The sequence below is a fragment of the Felis catus genome, chromosome B4, assembly GCF_018350175.1.
Source record: "Felis catus isolate Fca126 chromosome B4, F.catus_Fca126_mat1.0, whole genome shotgun sequence".
Classification (NCBI taxonomy): domain Eukaryota; kingdom Metazoa; phylum Chordata; class Mammalia; order Carnivora; family Felidae; genus Felis; species Felis catus.
In genome coordinates this window covers 124,697,523-124,714,566 of record NC_058374.1, presented here as the reverse complement: position 1 = coordinate 124,714,566, position 17,044 = coordinate 124,697,523, and the positions used below count along the sequence as shown (strand labels likewise).

The 17,044-nt window shown below is 43.8% G+C and overlaps 1 long non-coding RNA gene across 3 annotated transcripts in view; it reads left to right on the top strand.

Annotated features, from left to right (window-relative positions):
* The first annotated feature begins 5,695 nt into the window (after nucleotides 1-5,695).
* Nucleotides 5,696-17,044, top strand: part of LOC123386711 — a 49,863-nt gene continuing 38,514 nt past the window's right edge. For 2 of the 3 annotated variants that reach the window (XR_006601034.1, XR_006601035.1), the window contains exons 1-2: nucleotides 5,696-6,837; nucleotides 9,299-9,429. This is a non-coding gene — a long non-coding RNA (uncharacterized LOC123386711). The remainder of the gene's footprint in view (nucleotides 6,838-9,298; nucleotides 9,430-17,044) is intronic. The other variant, XR_006601033.1, reaches the window with a different exon arrangement.

Genomic DNA, 17,044 nt, shown 5'->3' with positions numbered 1-17,044 from the left:
TCCTTTGTTGTAATGCCGACAATCTTCACAGCATCTTCACCAGGAATAGATTCCAGTTCAAGCCACCACTTTCTTTGCTCACCCATAAGAAGCAACTCCTCATCTCTTCAAACATTATCATGAGATGGCAGCAATTGAATAGTAATCATTTAGAAGTTTGAAACACTGCAGGAGTTGCGAAAATGTGACACAGAGACAGGAAGTAAGTGACCGCTGTTGGGAAAATGGCGCCGGTAGCCTTGCTCGAAGCAAGTCTGCAAACCTTCAATTTGTAAAAAACAAAACAAAACAAAACCACCACCAACAAAAAAGCACAGTATCTGTGAAGCACAACAAAGCCACGCGCAATAAAGGTATGCCTGTAAAATGACTCAATCTGCATTTTGGTCAAGTTAACTTGTATTCCATGAACGACCCTGAGCCTAAAGTCCCACGTGGATTGAACCTGCTTCTTTGTGATGGTAAAACTAAAAGCTTTAATGGTGATTTCCAGAAGGTTTTCTCCTCCCAAAGGCACAAGTCAGGTAGCTTTGGTATGTAAGTCCCCTCTGTCTTGGTTCTTCTCTTGGCGAATCAACAGTTGATTCTCATAGTAGCTGTTAGGACATTACCATCATTACATACACAGTGTGAGTGTGTGCACACGCGCATGTGTGTGCCTGCGTGCACGTGCATGTGTGTGCAGTTTGTACCCGATCATCATGTTGGGACTTGACGCTGTGATTGCATACAGTGGTGTACCTCATCACCAGGAGCACCAGGAACGGAGCTGACACCTACTACTGCCTAGGATTTGTTAGGTGGTTCCTCTAGAAAGGACATCATTTGAATAGGGGACTTTGTTGCTGTTGCTATGAATAAGTGCTCAGGATACATTCATTGCGACATGTTTTTAAAAAAAACGATTACTTGGGTTTTGATTCGCTAGTGCCTGAATGGTTTCTGCTAATAGCATGTCAGAAGTTGAATATAACAAAATGCGAGATGCCTGTTTATAGAGCAAAGAGCTTACGATAGATGCTAATCAGGGTTGGCACAATCTTGTGATTTCATATAGCTTAATATTAAAGAGACAGGTTTTCTGGGCCCCAATGAAAGCTGATCTAAACCATGAGTGAAGTTAACAAGCTTGTATTGAGGGCCACATGTGAAGCCACTCCTGCCCTTAGCATTGAGGAGTGTCCAAAGGATGAAATGGGGCACTTGTGGTTCATGGCAAATGATCTGTGAAAGGGCCAAGGATTTCCATGTGAGAAAACTCATAGCAGTTCTTGATAAGAGTAAAAGCTGCAAATAAATTAGATGTCCAACAGTAGAGGGATGGTTTAAAAAAATTATGGCACACAATTTGCAAAATATATGTAAAATATTTATCATCGTGCACAGTCGTATTTTCCAAAAACATCTAACGACATGGGGGAAATCCTCACAGCGTAAGTGGAAAAACATCAGGATATATGCAGGTTTATTTATGGTGGATTGCCTCCCATCATCGCCCTCACCCAGGACCAAGGAGAAACAAAAAAGCACTTGGGTTTATCAATTTTCCTGCTAATTTAATGCAAGGAAATGAATACAGTTCCGGTCAGGGAGAAGTCAGTATCTCAGGAAGGAAGCGAACCCTCACAAAGGTCAGGTCTATAATTTCAGATCTTCTAAACCAATCAGAACTCCACTGAATTCATACCACCAGGGTCTCCATCTCAACCCCCACAAGCTTGTGTCTGCCATCACTGAGCCCTGTGCTCACTGCTGCCCCTGATGGAGCCAACAGGAACTGCAAAAAGAACAGCGACCTGAAGGTAGCGCGCAAGCTGTGAAATTTGCAAAAGGGGCGGGACTTAGTGAGCTTGTTATTTCTAGGGGATGAATGGCCGTGTACTCAAGGGAAAAAGAGGAGTTTGGGGAAACCAAGAGAAGGGAGAGGTGGGAAGAATTCAGGTATGAGTGAAGTTCACATGGCACAGCCCGGAAGACCTAGCCAGTATTTCTCACTGCTGCACATTACAGTCACCCGAGCGCCTAAAACGAACCCTGATCCCTCGACCTCACTAATGGAGTCTGCTGTGGGGCCTGGGCACCCAATGGTCCTAGTACAGATGGCAGGAGCGGTACAGTACAAGTACAGGAAGCCAGGCATGCTGCTTATCAGCTTCTCCCTCTCTCCCCATATGACTAAAGCAACTGTTGAAGCATTCATTGAAGGACTTCCAACCTTCTTTGGGGGAGGGTATATCTGCTCCAGGGAAAGGGTCACTGGGGAGGCTAGCCTCTTGTCCCTCCTTGAGTGAACCATGGCAGCCCCTTTGGACCGCTTGAACATCAGGAGGCATCAAGTGAAGGCCTGACTCATAGTGCCTTTGAGCTGGAGGACTAGTGCCTGGGGGGTGGGGAAGAAAGGTAAGAAATATATGTGTGATATGTAGCTGTGTGTTTTTAAGAGGTTGGAAGGAAACATCAAAATAATAACATTGGTTATCTTATGGTGGTATTTTAGATGATTTTCTTTTCTGTTCATTCTTCTCTATATTTATAAATTTTTCTTCAGCAAACATGTATTATTATTGTTGGATTTTTTGAAAGCTATATGTCCTGCCAAAAAAGCAACCTTGGCCTTCCAAAAGTATGTTCTAAATGGGGTTTTCAAGGGAAATTTTCTGGTGAAGTATTCACTTGGCTTTAGTGGTTATGACAGAGGGTATCTCTATGCTTATCGTGTTCTCATCACCTAGGCTACCATCTGTCACTGTCATTAGAGCTAAGATTAAGTTGATTGACATCATCACAGGATAGTGACTTAAGGATTTCCTGCATCCTTGTAATGTAAGCAAGTGATACCTTCTGTGTGAAATGGTCAGGAACACACAGGACAAGAGCTCTTCACTGTATTTTCTAGGCTTCCAAATCCTCTATCAGACATATATTGGACAATATATATCCTTTTTTTTTCAATTTTTTAAACGTTTATTTATTTTTGAGAGACAGAGAGACAGAGAGAGAGAGAGCACGAGTGCAGAGAGAGAGAGGGAGACACAGAATTCAAAGCAGGCTCCAGGCTCTGAGTTGTCAGCACAGAGCCTGAAGTGGGGCTCGAACCCACGGACCGTGAGATCATGACCAGAGCTGAAGTGGGACACTCAACCGACTGAGCCACCCAGGCGACCCGGGCAATATCTAGTCTAACTTGTTTTATGAGTGTTACATACCATGGTATCTCCTTAAGCCCTGGTATGCAACGAAATAGAGGCAAATACAACTTCAGTTTCTATGTTGCCTCCTACTTCTGATCAGATTATTGGTGTAGGCGGTCTTTGATCCAAGCATATCAATCACCTCCATTGGAATATGCCATTAGAAGTAAGGTGGTGCCTCAAGCCTATTAACAATAGATGCCCACAAAAGCAAAGGATTAAGAATATAGACATTTGGGGCCCATTTAGTCTGGTAAGTGGAGATGACTTGATTAGCTGGAGGAGATGTTGGCTTCTGAAGCTCCTATAGCTCAAACAACAAATGTCCTTCTCTTTCACCTTGGTGATGGAGAAACACAGGTAGGGTTGATTTTGAGTTTTAATTCACAGATATTATGGAGCATTTACATGAGGAAGAAATTTAGACTTCTTGGTCATTTATCTAGAAGGTTGAATCGTTTCAGGGCAAAGGAAAATGTGGTTTAGTGGCCTCAGAGTAATTGGCACATTAACCATCCTGCAGAAATTCAAAACTATTCTGTGCGGGTTAATGGGTACGATTAACACCAAAATTAGATACCATATGTAAGTAATTGAGGCTATTTAACACAGCTATTGACCATATACATCTCTGGACTGTAGAGCAGGTAGCCTTAGAATTCATTAGAGAGTGTAATTAGCAAGCCTTTATTGGATTTCATTATTGGCTCAGAGCAGATCTGTATGGGAAACACCTCGGTAAGTAGTTTTCTGAGAATGCCTGAGTGGCCGGTTTGAATCTCAGCATCCGGTTTGAAGTGGGTAAAGATGTATTTTCTTTTTAAAAAAATTTTTTTGTTTTAAATTTTTAACGTTCATTTATTTTTGAGACACAAAGAGAGCACAAACAGGGGAGGGGCAGAGAGAGAGGGAGACGCAGAATCCCAAGCAGGCTCCAGGCTCCGAGCTGTCAGCACAGAGCTCGACGCGGGGCTGGAACTCACGAGCCACGAGATCATGACCCGAGCTGAAGTCGGACACTTAACCGACTGAGCCACCCAGGCGCCCCTAAAAATTTTTTTTTAAGTTTACATCCAAATTAGTTAGCATATAGTGCAACAATGATTTCAGGAGTAGATTCCTTAAGCCCCTTAGCCGCTTAGCCCATCCCCCCTCCCACAACCCCTCCAGTAACCCTCTGTTTGTTCTCCATATTTATGAGTCTCTTCTGTTTTGTTCCCCTCCCTGTTTTTATATTATTTTTGTTTCCCTTCCCTATGTTCATCTGTTTTGTCTCTTAAAGTCCTCATATGAGTGAAGTCATATGATTTTTGTCTTTCTCTGACTAATTTCACTTAGCATACAATGGCAAGATTTCCTTCTTTTTGATTGCCAAGTAATCATCGTATATATATACCACATCTTCTTTATCCATTCATCCATCGATGGACATTTGGGCTCTTTCCATACTTTGGCTATTGTCGATAGTGCTGCTATAAACATTGGGGTGCTTGGGGCGCCTGGGTGGCGCAGTCGGTTAAGCGTCCGACTTCAGCCAGGTCACAATCTTGCGGTCCGTGAGTTCGAGCCCCGCGTCAGGCTCTGGGCTGATGGCTCAGAGCCTGGAGCCTGTTTCCGATTCTGTCTCCCTCTCTCTCTGCCCCTCCCCCGTTCATGCTCTGTCTCTCTCTGTCCCAAAAAATAAATAAACGTTGAAAAAAAAAAGTTAAAAAAAAAACATTGGGGTGCTTGTGTCCCTTCGAAACAGCACCCCTGTATCCCGTGGATAAATGCCTAGTAGTGCAATTGCTGGGTCATAGGGTAGTTCTATGCTTAGGAACCTCCATACTCTTTTCCAGAGTGGCTGCACCAGCTTGCATTCCCATAAAGACGTATTTTCAATGCAGATTCAGTCCATCAAACTAAACTTAATCTCATCATATTCTCTGTCTCTCCGTTCCCTCCACCCCTCTCCAATCTTTCATGGCTCCCCTTTGTCCCACCCTCAAATGAACTTTTCTGCCCAGCCATCAAGGTCCTTCATAATTCTCCCCATCACTCATTGCACTCGGACACAAGTGTTTGCTGGTGTTAGGGCCAGCCTTTCCGTTCTCCACTTTATCAGCTGAGCTCAGTTCCTACCTTCCTCCATGGCTGACTCCCATCTATCACTGGACAAAAAACCATTTATTGAGAAAAAGGGAGCCAGAAGGAGGTAAGCCCATGGTAGAGAGAAGGAGAAGTGATGAATATTTGAATCTGGGAGGAGGGCAGTTGTGACAAAAAGCTTACCTGAAATCTAATCAGGCTGAACCTTTGAGCAAAGGTTTTCAATGCTAGCTGACCATTAGAATCACCGGGAAGCTTTTATAAACCGCTGCCACCTGGTTCCACACCTAGAGATTCTGATGTAATTGCACTGAGGTGGGGCCCAGGCGGCTACCTGTTTTCACGGCATCCAGGGGCTTCTAAAAACAGCTTGGTTAAGAACTCCTCAAGAGCGTGGCTTCTCATACTTTGATGTACAGATACATCCGAGGAGTGGGGGTCAGGAGGATTTTGTCACAATGAAGATTCTGGTTCAGTAGGTTTGGGGTGAGGCCTGACATGGTGCAGTCCCAAGAGGTTCCCAGGGGCTGCTAATGCTGCTGGTTTCTGGACCACACTGGGCAGCAAGGCCAGCATCGTGGAGCCGGAATAGGACCCAAAGAAAACGTTTTGCAGCCCCAAACAAATCGAGATAAAGCCCAAGTGCTGTGACACTGAGTCTGTGCACAATAGGGTGGTAACGATCATTTGAATGCAGGCGAAATATAATAGAGGTTCCCCCAGACCTCCCCAGCCGGTGCGTTACAAGCCGGTGTGTTTACAGCACATACACAAATGATTCCTGCTCATCACTCAACTTATATATCAGAATCTGCAGCTCCTTTCCCTTCTAAGTCCCACCAGGTGATTTCTAGGTGTCCCTGGGGGTCTCACTCCACTTCAACCGCAGCCCAGCCTCTCAAGGCTCTTCAGCTGGGGATCGCCTTGTTCATTGCTCAAAGCTCAGGACACCTCTCGAGGAAGGGTGTTCCTGCGGCCGGTGCCAGGCCCTGCTCGGATCCCACCGGGGCCGCTCTGGAGGCGCTGTCCCCCCCGGGGGATCCCAGTGCCGCAGAACTTCGCGAGGCCAGAGCAGGGCTCCGTCCAGGGCAGCGCTGGGCAGCATCTACACAGCAGTAGATTGCCTCGTGCTGAATCTCGCTTCCTGCAGCGTCAGCCTGCATCTCCTTGGAAATGGCATCAGACTCTCCCTGCCGCCCCTCTCCTAGCCTGATCCACGGGCTGGCACACAGACATCATCTCTGTCTTGGCACAAGCGGAAGAATCTAAATTGGCTCCAAACGGAAAAATCTGCCTCTTGGAATCGAGTTCCCTGCCCGAAGAAGTTTTAAAGTAGGAGCAAGATGGCCAGTGCTGATGAGCGGAGTGGGCCAGTGTTTCCTAATTTCCCTGTTTTTTTTTGGTGGGAGCACCACTGTTTTTGGATTGTTTCAAGATGCACGCGGAAATTCAAACAATTAAGCAATGAGACGTTTAAACAATGTTGGATTAAACCATTAAAATTCCAACAATGTGGAGATTCGGCCTTGCTCCGCATCCCTAGTCCCCCGGCTCACAGGTAAGCCACCTGGACGCTTACTGCCAGTCGTGCTGTCTTGCGGCTCTAAACTATGTGCTTCTCCCTCTGCTTCACGATTTCTTGGTTTTCAGCAATTATCTACTAATCACCGACGTGAGAATCTACAGTTTGATTCGCTGACACGATCTCCTTTTCCGACCCCTTCCTCCTGATTTTGTTGGTTGTGTTTTTTATTATTTTTTGTAATGTTTATTTATTTTTGAAAGGGAGAGCGTGAGCAGGGGAGGGGCAGAGAGAGAGGGAGACAGAGGATCCGAAGCTGGCTCCACGCTGACAGCAGAGAGGCTCACGTGGGACTCCAGCTCATGGACCATGAGATCATGACCTGAGCTGAAGTCGGACACGGAACCGACTGAGCCGCCCAGGTGCCCCTGGTTGTGTTTTTAATGACCGGTTCTTATTTTGTTATTTTGAAAATTTAAGTAACGTGCTTAAACTTCTGTTTCTCAATCCCTAATCTCTAGATGTTGGTTTCTTATTTACCAATACGTAATATAAGGGCATCGGCACCCCTGCCTACTCCTCCACACCTCCCTCTTTCTCCAAGTCCTGTTAACCGTGTTATCAAGTTTATCTAAACAACATCAAAGGTTCAGAAATAGCCAAAGTAGAACCGATGAATCACTGAAGTGGCGATCAGTACAAAATTTATTGTGCACACAGCACAAAGGACAGTTTGCAAACCGGGAGCTCGCAAACCAAAACACAGAAGGAGGCTCAGGGATACTATGGTTATGAAGCAGCTTCTATAATGAGAAAGCAGTGACTGCTCATTCTTCACATCGATTGTTTACAATATTAGAATTCTCTCAAATGATAGGGAATTGGCCGGTGGTTAGCTCATATCAAACCAGGAAAGCAGTTTAAGTTTTGCTTATGATTTCCAGAGGCATACACAAGAAATAACCCAGGTCAAGTTAGCCTTGCAAAATAAGCTAAATTAAGCTCTGCTTGTATGACTAAACTGGTTTTGTCTGCTCCGGGAATTTGCGGGGCTGGTCTCTGTTTGTTTTTGCTTTTAACAAGGAAAAACAGAGTTTAGAAAGTTATGTTTAAATAAACAGTGTTTAATGAAGGACTGGGACAGGTTGACTGGACGCACAGAATAGGAAATCTGTCCTAAGGCAGGCATGGCTCTCCAAGGGGAGATTCCAAGAGTCAAGGGCAAATCGATTCTCTTCCCTTAAATGCCATCAAATACTGAACTGTTTATGTCACTGAAACATTTAGTGTCACTGAAAAGGAACACTGGCTATGTTTAGTTTGTTTTACTTTTGGAATGAATACTCTTGTATAGTTTTTCCTCCCTGGTGTTTAAAAATTATCTTCTTTCTTGATGAGAGAAAAAAAAGTACCCTATCGTTAATATCTTCCAGCTGTTGGGGCGCCTGGGTGGCGCAGTCGGTTGGGCGTCCGACTTCAGCCAGGTCACGATCTCGCGGTCCCTGAGTTCGAGCCCCGCGTCAGGCTCTGGGCTGATGGCTCAGAGCCTGGAGCCTGTTTCCGATTCTGTGTCTCCCTCTCTCTCTGCCCCTCCCCCGTTCATGCTCTGTCTCTCTCTGTCCCAAAAATAAATAAAAAACGTTGAAAAAAAAATTAAAAAAAAAATCTCTTCCAGCTGTTTAATACATTTTGAGTGCGCGCATATACACAGACTTTTTCTAGGACTATTTTCATAGAAGTTATCCTGGGTTTACATTTCCTTACCCGCTTTAGTTAGTTTCACTGTTCTTGGGGCTGATGCATTCTTTCTTCAATGTACTTTTCCTTTTTTTTTTTTTTTAATTTTTTTAAAGTTTATATATTTATTTTGAGAGAGAGAGAGAGAGAGGGCCTGCAGGGAAGGAGCAGAGAGAGGCAGGGGGTGGGGGCGAACGGAGGATCCGAATCGGGCTCCACACCGACAGCAGAGAGCCTGATGTGGGGCTTGAACTCACGAATTGTGAGACCATGACCTGAGCCGAAGTCGGACGCTTAACTGACTGAGCCACCCAGATGCCCCATTCCTATTTTTTCTTTTTAAGTTTGTTTATTTATTTATTTTGAGAGATAGAGAATGAGCAGGGAATGGGCAGGGAGAGAGAGAGAGAGAGAGAGAGAGAGAGAGAGAGAGAGAGAGAGAGAATCCCAAGTAGGCTCCACACTGTCACTGTGGGGCCCAGAGCGGGGCTCCAACCCATGAACCGTGAAATCATGACCTGAGCCGAAATCAAGAGTCGGAGGCTGAACCCACCGAGCCACCCCGGCACCCCAATGTGTTTTTCCTTTTGCTGCCGTAGATCCCTAAATTACTTTTTCAAAATAAAGCACCACGGTGTTGGCATGTCTGAAAATGCGCTTTTGCGCATCTGAGTTCTTATGTGTCTGAAAACGTATTATGCTCCCCTAACATCTGATGAATGTTTTGATTAAGTCTACATTTAAAATCCTTTTCCTCCAGAACTTTGAAGACCATTCTCTACCGCCATCGAGAATTTAAGCATCACTGAAAAGGAAGTAGGGTCCCCAGTACTAAGCCCGACTGCTGGCTTGAGCTCCTGGTCCTGCCACCTGCTAGCCGTGCAGCCATGGGTAAGTTTCTCAGTATTTTTACCCAATGAATGATAATGATGATGAATCGAAGGACTGTTGTGAGGATTAAATCACTTAGCTAATATATAGAAAGTGAAGGGGGTGCAGGTAGTAAGCCCTACGGAAATGTAAGCTCCCTTAAAAAAAAATTAGCTTTATCATCATCATCTTAACATTTATCCCGGTTGTTCCGATGTGTCGTGATGTTATGGCCGTGGGAATCTTTTTGTACTCCATGAACTTGATAATTAGAAGACCCTTTCAAGTATCTTCCTTTAGTTCTGGGAATTGTAAAATGTTTTATAAATAATTTTATGCCATCCAGTTTCTCTCTTTTCTCTTTCTCAGTGGTCTTGGTTAAATGTAGGCCCTTTTGGATGACGATAATGTGTTTCTTATCTTTTTTTTCCCCTCAGATTTTCCATTTCTTTGTCATTTTGTTCTATATTCAGGGAGACTTTCTCATCTATTTCTTCCACTTGATTTATTACATTCTAAATTTCTACATTCATGTCATTAATTATCACAAATGGCTTCTGGTTCTGTGCTGCTTCTGGTTAGCAATTTGGAGTTTTTAATGGATGTAATAACTATCCATATCTCTTTGTAGTGCTTAGGTTTGTTTTATGATCTACAATTTCCGCTAAATTATCTCAGTTCCTTCTAGAATGTAGAAGGACCCTAGTCCTTTATAGATGCCTCACTTCTTTTGAACAATCTCCTTGTATTTTAATCCTTTTTCATGATATTAATTACACCCTCCCATCATTGACACTAAAAAAAAATCACATTTTGCAACTCCCTGTAACTAGGGCATAGACTTTGATTTGGCCACTCAGAATATGCTCCTTTGAGAAGTTTGATTCTAAAGTTAGTTGCAGGAGGAAATGGCCAGGACACCTGACATCTGTTTTGCACTGGGGGGGACAGTGCCAACATTTCTTTGGAGTCTGCAGCAGGGGCAACAGCAGATCCCTTACCGGACTAGGTCTGCAGTATGGTTCTGGGAGACGTTCCTGGAGACTCAGCCCAGAGTTGATTCCTCTAGTCCTTTAAAAGATTGTCGAAGATGCTTAACACGCGATGACAAGTACTTTCCTGATAACGACTTTCCAGCTGAATTTATTCCCCATGTTCCAGATTTGTTTCAAACTGCTCAGATGGCCTTGCCACGTAGACATTCAATGAACCCCACCTCTTGGTATTCATGTCCCTGTGTAATCCTCTATCACTGAGTGTGGGCAGGCTGGGCATATTGGCTCACTTCTAACGATTAGAATATGGCAGACATAAGGGATGTCACCTCTGAGATTCCATAATAAAAAGAGCATGGCTTCCGTTTTGGGTGCTCACTCTCTCTGGCTCACTCTTGGATCATTCACCCTGGGGAAAAACCAACTGCTATGTCATAAAGCAGACATGTGGAGAGGCCTACATGGCAAGATTCCAAGGCCTACAAAAATCCATGTGAGTGAGCTAGGAAGTAGACTTCCTCAGTCTCATTTGAGCTTTCAGATGAGACCACAGGCCCAGCCAGGAACTTGATGGCAATCTCATAAGAGACCTTGAGCCAGAGGCACCCAGCTAAATAGCACCTGATATTCGACTCACTGAAACTGTGACATAATAAATGTTTGGTGTTCAACAGCATTTTTCACAGAACCAGAACAAAGAACCCTAAAATTTGTATGGAACCACAAAATACCCTGAGTAGCCAAAGCAGTCTTGAAAAAGAACAAACCTGGAGGCATCACAATCCCACGTTTCAAGATATACTACAAAACTATAGTAATCAAAATAGTATGGCACTGGCACAAATGTAGACACAGAGATCAACAGAACAGAATAGAGAGCTGAGAAATAAACCCACAATTATATGCTCAACTAATCTATAACAAAGGAGGCAATATATGCAATGGGAAAAAGTCTCTTCAACAAAGCTGGGGAAACTGGGCCACCTTGTCACACCATACGCAAAAATAAGCTCAAAATGGATTAAAGCCCCAAATGTGAGACTGAAACCATAAAAATCCTAGAACACAGGCAGTGATTTCTCTGATGTCAGTCACAGCACCATTTTTCTAGATATGTCTCCGAAGGCAAGGGAAACAAAAGCAAAAATAAACTTTTGGGACTGCCACAAAATAAAAAGCTTCTGCACAGCCAAACAGTCAACAAAACAAAAAGACAACCTACCGGGTGGGAGAAGATATTTGCAAATGATCTATCTGATAAGGGGTTCATATCCAAGATAAATGAAGAACTTATACAACACAACACCAAAAAAAACCAAATAATCCAATTAAAAAATGGGCAGAAGACGTGAACAGACCTTTTTCCAAAGAAGACAAACAGGTGGCCAACCGACACATGAAAACATGCTCCACATCACTCATCATCAGGGAAACGCAAATCAAAACCACGATGAGATATCACCTCACACCTGTCAATAGCTAAAATCAGTAACACGAGAAGTAACAGGTATTGGCAAGGATGCAGACAAAAAGCTGGTGGGAATGCAAACTGGTGCAGTCACTGTGGAAAACAGTACGGATGTTACTGAAATAGTTAAACACAGAATTACCGTGTGATGCAGTAATTGCCCTGGTGGGTATTTACCCAACGAATGTGAAAACACTAATGCAAAAAGATACATGCACCCCTCTGTTTACTGCAGCATTATTTACAACAGCCAAGATATGGAAGCAGCCCAAGTGTCTGTAGACAGATGAAGGGGTAAAAAAGATGTGGTATATATATATATATATATATATATATATATATATATATATATATATATACACACACACACACACACACAATGGAATATTTCAAGCATGAAATCTTGCCATCTGCAACAACATGGATGGAGCTAGAATGTATTATGCTAAGTGAAATAGAGAAAGACAAATACCATATGATTTTACTCCTATGTGGAATTTAAGAAACAAAACAAGCGAACAAAGAAGAAAATGAGACAAACCAAGAAACAGGCTTTTTTTTTTTTAATGTTTTTAATTTATTTTTGAGAGAGAGAGAGAGAGAGACAGCATGCGCGGGGAAGGGGCAGAGAGAAAGGGAGGCAGAGAATCCGAAGCGGGCTCCAGGCTCCGAGCTGTCAGCACAGAGCCCAACGCGGGGCTCAACCTCGGGAATGGTGAGATTATGACCTGAGCGGAAGTCGGATGCTCAACTGCCTGAGCCACCCAGAAGCCCCAAGAAACAGACTCTTAACGACAGAAAATAGACCGACGGTTACCAGAGGGGTGGTAGTTGGGGGGACGGGGGAAATGGGAGATGGGGGTTAGGTGTACTCAGGTGAGCTGAGCAATGAATGGAATTGTTGAATCACTATGTGGTACACCTGAAGTGTATATTATACCTTCTGTTAATTAAAAAAAATTTTTTTTTAAATGTGGCGTGTTTCTCGGCCACTAAGTTTGGAGTAATTTGTTGCGCAGCAATAGCTGAACAGTACAGGTATCGCAAAGTTAACTTGTCCAAAACTAGACTCCTGACCTTCGGTCGTGCCCCCAATGTGTTCTTCCTCTCAGCAAATGACTACCTCATCCTTCCAGGTCCTGAGGCCAAAATCTTGGGGAATCCTTCTTGGCTTCGCCTCCTCTCTCATGACTGATAACCAAACCATCAACAATCCCTGTCAGCTCTGCCTTCACGATATTTCTAAAATCGGCCCATTTCTCATCCTCTCCGCTACAGTCACCCTGGACAAAACCACTGTCCTCTCTGATATGGATGATCGCGTTAGCACCCCCACGGGTCTCCCTTCCTCCATTTTTATCCCTCTACAGTCTACATCCAACGCAAAGCCAGAGTGACCCATTTAAAGAGATCATTTTTCTCTTTTGCTTAAAGCTCTCTGATGGTTCCTCATCTCCCTAGTAAAGACAGTCTTTTTTTTTTTATTTTAGAAAGGGGGGAGGGGCAGAAGAAGAGAGAATCTTTTTTTAAATGTTTATTCTTGAGAGTGAGAGAGAGACAGAGTGCAAGCAGGGGAGGGACAGAGAGAGAAGGAGACACAGAATCCGAAGCAGGCTCCAGGCTCCGAGCTGTTAGCGCAGAGCCCGATGTGGGGCTCGAACTCATGAACCGCGAGATTATGACCTGAGCCAAAGTCGGACGCTCAACCGACTGAGCCACCCAGGCACCCAGAGAGAGAGAATCTTAAACGGGCTCCGCACTGATGTGGGGTGTGATCCCACGACCCTGGGATCATGACCTGAGACAAAATCAAGAGTCGGATGCTCAACCGACTGAGGCTTTCAGGTGTCCCAAGACAGTCTTTATGATGACTTGAAAGGCACGTGTGGTGACCTTCTCTCCTAACACTCTTCCCTTTGCTCTCTTCCCAAGCCATCCTGGGCAAAGGCAAAGTCTGACTGCATCTCAGGGCCTTTGCATGTGCTGTTCTCCAGCTAGAAGGGCTGGACATACCTGACTTTAACGAAGGGATTCTCTCTACTTTGTCCATTGCCATACTCCCAAACCTAGACAGTGCCCAGTTCATGGTAAGTCAAATATCCATTGAATACCTGTATACACGCAGGTAGAGTGGATGCTGTGCTCTGCAGCTAAAAGCCCTGATGAATATACAGCATCCGTTATTTTATCTGTTTCTCCTTTGTGCGGGAGCCTTTCCCTGCATGTCCTGTGACTGTTACCTGCTTGTATTTAATAGCGAAACACTGGTTCATCCATTTAGGTAGTTAGCATGTTTTCCTCTGTCTTCAGTGGCCTCTTTCCTGAATGAGAGGGCTGACTTATACCATGCGTGTGTGTGTGTGTGTGCACGTGTGTGTGCATGTGTCGTGGGTGGGGGCTGCTGGGCATATCCAATGGTAGGCTTCACTAGAAGCTTTCACTAAAGCATATTCAGGTTAAAAGCAGGCAGATACACTGAGTTTCTTCCCCCAAAATGTCCAAATGAGGATGGCTTTCTCTACTTTGAGGACTCAACCACCACTGGAGGAGCCCTAGGTTGTCCTGGTCCAATTTTTGGAGCATTTTCCTCAGATTTCAGTCCGGGGGTGCAAATTTCACCATCACTGGAAGGGGTGAGGGTGTTGAAAACCAGAAAAACTTGATGTTTTTCTAAAATTTCCATCTAAATTTCTAAATTTCTAATTTCTAAATTTCTAAAATTCTAAATTTCTAATATCTAAATTTCTGCTCTTCATCCCATGTCTGTCCTCTGTACCATCTGACTCTGAAGACGCCCAGAAGCAAGAACTATGCTGTGTATCTTGGGAGGGGCTCCTTCCCTGTGTGTGTGTGTGTGTGTGTGTGTGTGTGTGTGTGTGTGCGCACATTCCCCCATTTGCTTTCCATACTCCCGGTACTCACAGTTGAAGAATGCAGATGCCCGCGTCCTTTTCAATTCGCAGCAATTTTGTGATTTTATTCTCTTCAGTTCTTTTTTGCTTTCACGTGAGTGAGTTTCCTGCAAAACGAGGTGGTAAACTCAGTTGTGTGCTGTGTCTTCTTCAATCAGAAAACACCCATTATATTGTAACTTTTCCTTCCGCCATTCTCATTATGTGCTACCTTGATTTTTCTGCTTGCCTTCATTTTCTGTTACCTGAAGCTTTTGTTCCTGGTGTTGTGAAACTTTATAGCGGTATGCCTCTTGGTGGAGGTGTTTTTTATTCATTGTGCTGAGCGGAATCCTTTCCTTGCTTCCGGAAACATTTCTACTATTTTTGATAGTTTTCTACTCACTGTTTTATCTTCCTGGAATTCCTATTAGTTGGAAATTTTACCTCCTGCATAGAGTAGCTACCTGTCTCATCTTTCTTCTTATCTTCTTCCTGTGAGATTTCCTTATCTCCTCATCCTTTAATTGAATTTATTTTGGCTATCCCTGCTTTTCATTTCCAACAGTCCTCTTTATTCTCTACTTGCTCCTTATTTTTTGGCATTTCTTGTTTTACGAATACAATATCCTCTTTTGCCTCCTGGAGGATAACAGCTCTACTTGGTGTTTTGTTTATTTTAATCCCTATTTCCTCTGGATTTATTTTTTTCTCTTTCCTTTGGATGGCTTTCCCAAATATTTGGAGATTCCTAACTGTATACTCTGTTTAAAAGATAAACTGAGACATATAAAAAACATTAAGAGTTTGAGCAAAAATTGCTTTGAATTGGGTAGGGCCAAACTGACAATGGTTAAGATTCGCTTGGCTGATGGGAGACGGGAAAGGGCTTCCAGAGAGCCAAGTGTGGAAACAAAGAAAGGAAATTATTCTACCGGCTGTAGTTTAGTTGGCTGTTAATGACTGGTTGTGTTTAGCATTTTGATTTTATAACCTGAGGCATTTATAGGCTTAGATTTTGGTTTGCTTCTGTAGGCCACCATGGCATCAGAAATACCCTAGTCTAATGGCCTCCTTGTTTGATTAAACAGCCACATTCGAGAGTAAGACGAGGCGTGCCTTTCATTCGTTGACTGGTGGGTTTCACGTTAGGATCATTTGGATCATTGGGCATTTGTATGGAGGTCGTTTTTCTGGGATCCTGCGTGGTGTGTGTATTGTATATTGCAGGACGCTCATTCCCACATTGAGTGGCAGGAATAATAGTCAGAGACTGGCAAACATCAGTAATAAAATGTCATGTCCAAACATGATATCCCCCCAAGATACTCAGCTACGTCATTACCGTATTTTACTGTTATTATTCTAAATCCGTGACCAGCTTGAGGATAAGTACTATTATTTATTTATCTTGATGTTTCTTGATGTCTCAATAAATTCATGTAGAATGAATAAATGGATAAACTCAGCCTGGTAGGAATTTACTCATGACCCTGCCCAGCGCCTTGAATAACACCAGCCTAACAATACAGGCCAACTAGCTGCTGATTGTGTCACAGGTTCCTTCCCAGGCCCTGAGTGATCCATTTGAGGTGAGGCAGCTCAGACCTCATGGGACCAAGACAAGGGTGAGCGTGTGTCCAGGGCCCGGAAAGAGGACAGTCATCTCTGTTGTGCTGTGTTGCTGCACATTCTTTTTTTTTTTTTTAATTTTTTTAATGTTTGTTTATTTTTGAGAGAGAAACAGAGCACAAGCAGGGGAGGGGCAGAGAGAGAGGGAGAGACAGAATCCGAAGCAGGCTCCAGGCTCTGAGCCCAACGCAGGGCTCGAACCTATGAGCCCGAGATCATGACCTGAGCCCAAGTTGGACGCTCAACCAACCGAGCCACCCGGGCACCCCCGTGTTGCTGCACATTCTTAACAGTGAGCTTGAGTTTACTGTTGGATCCTTTTTGCCAAAACTCAACATAGAGCTAATGGCTTCCAACTATATAATGATTGCAAGCTACCCACGTATACCCTCGTGGCTATACGGTCTGGATATTTTTCCCTTTTGTATTTTCCACATTAAGGGTTATCAGTGTTGTATCAGCCCTGCCCCATCTTGCCATTTGCCTAACTTGGAAAGCCACTTTTCATCTGAAAATATACCCTCTTTGAAACCAGTGGTGAACATGATGTTCTTTTCCATCTAGAAAAAGGAGCACAATCCTTATTCCCTTGTCCCTCTTTTTTTGTTTCCTTTTTATTTATTTATTTATTTATTTATGTTTTTGAGAGA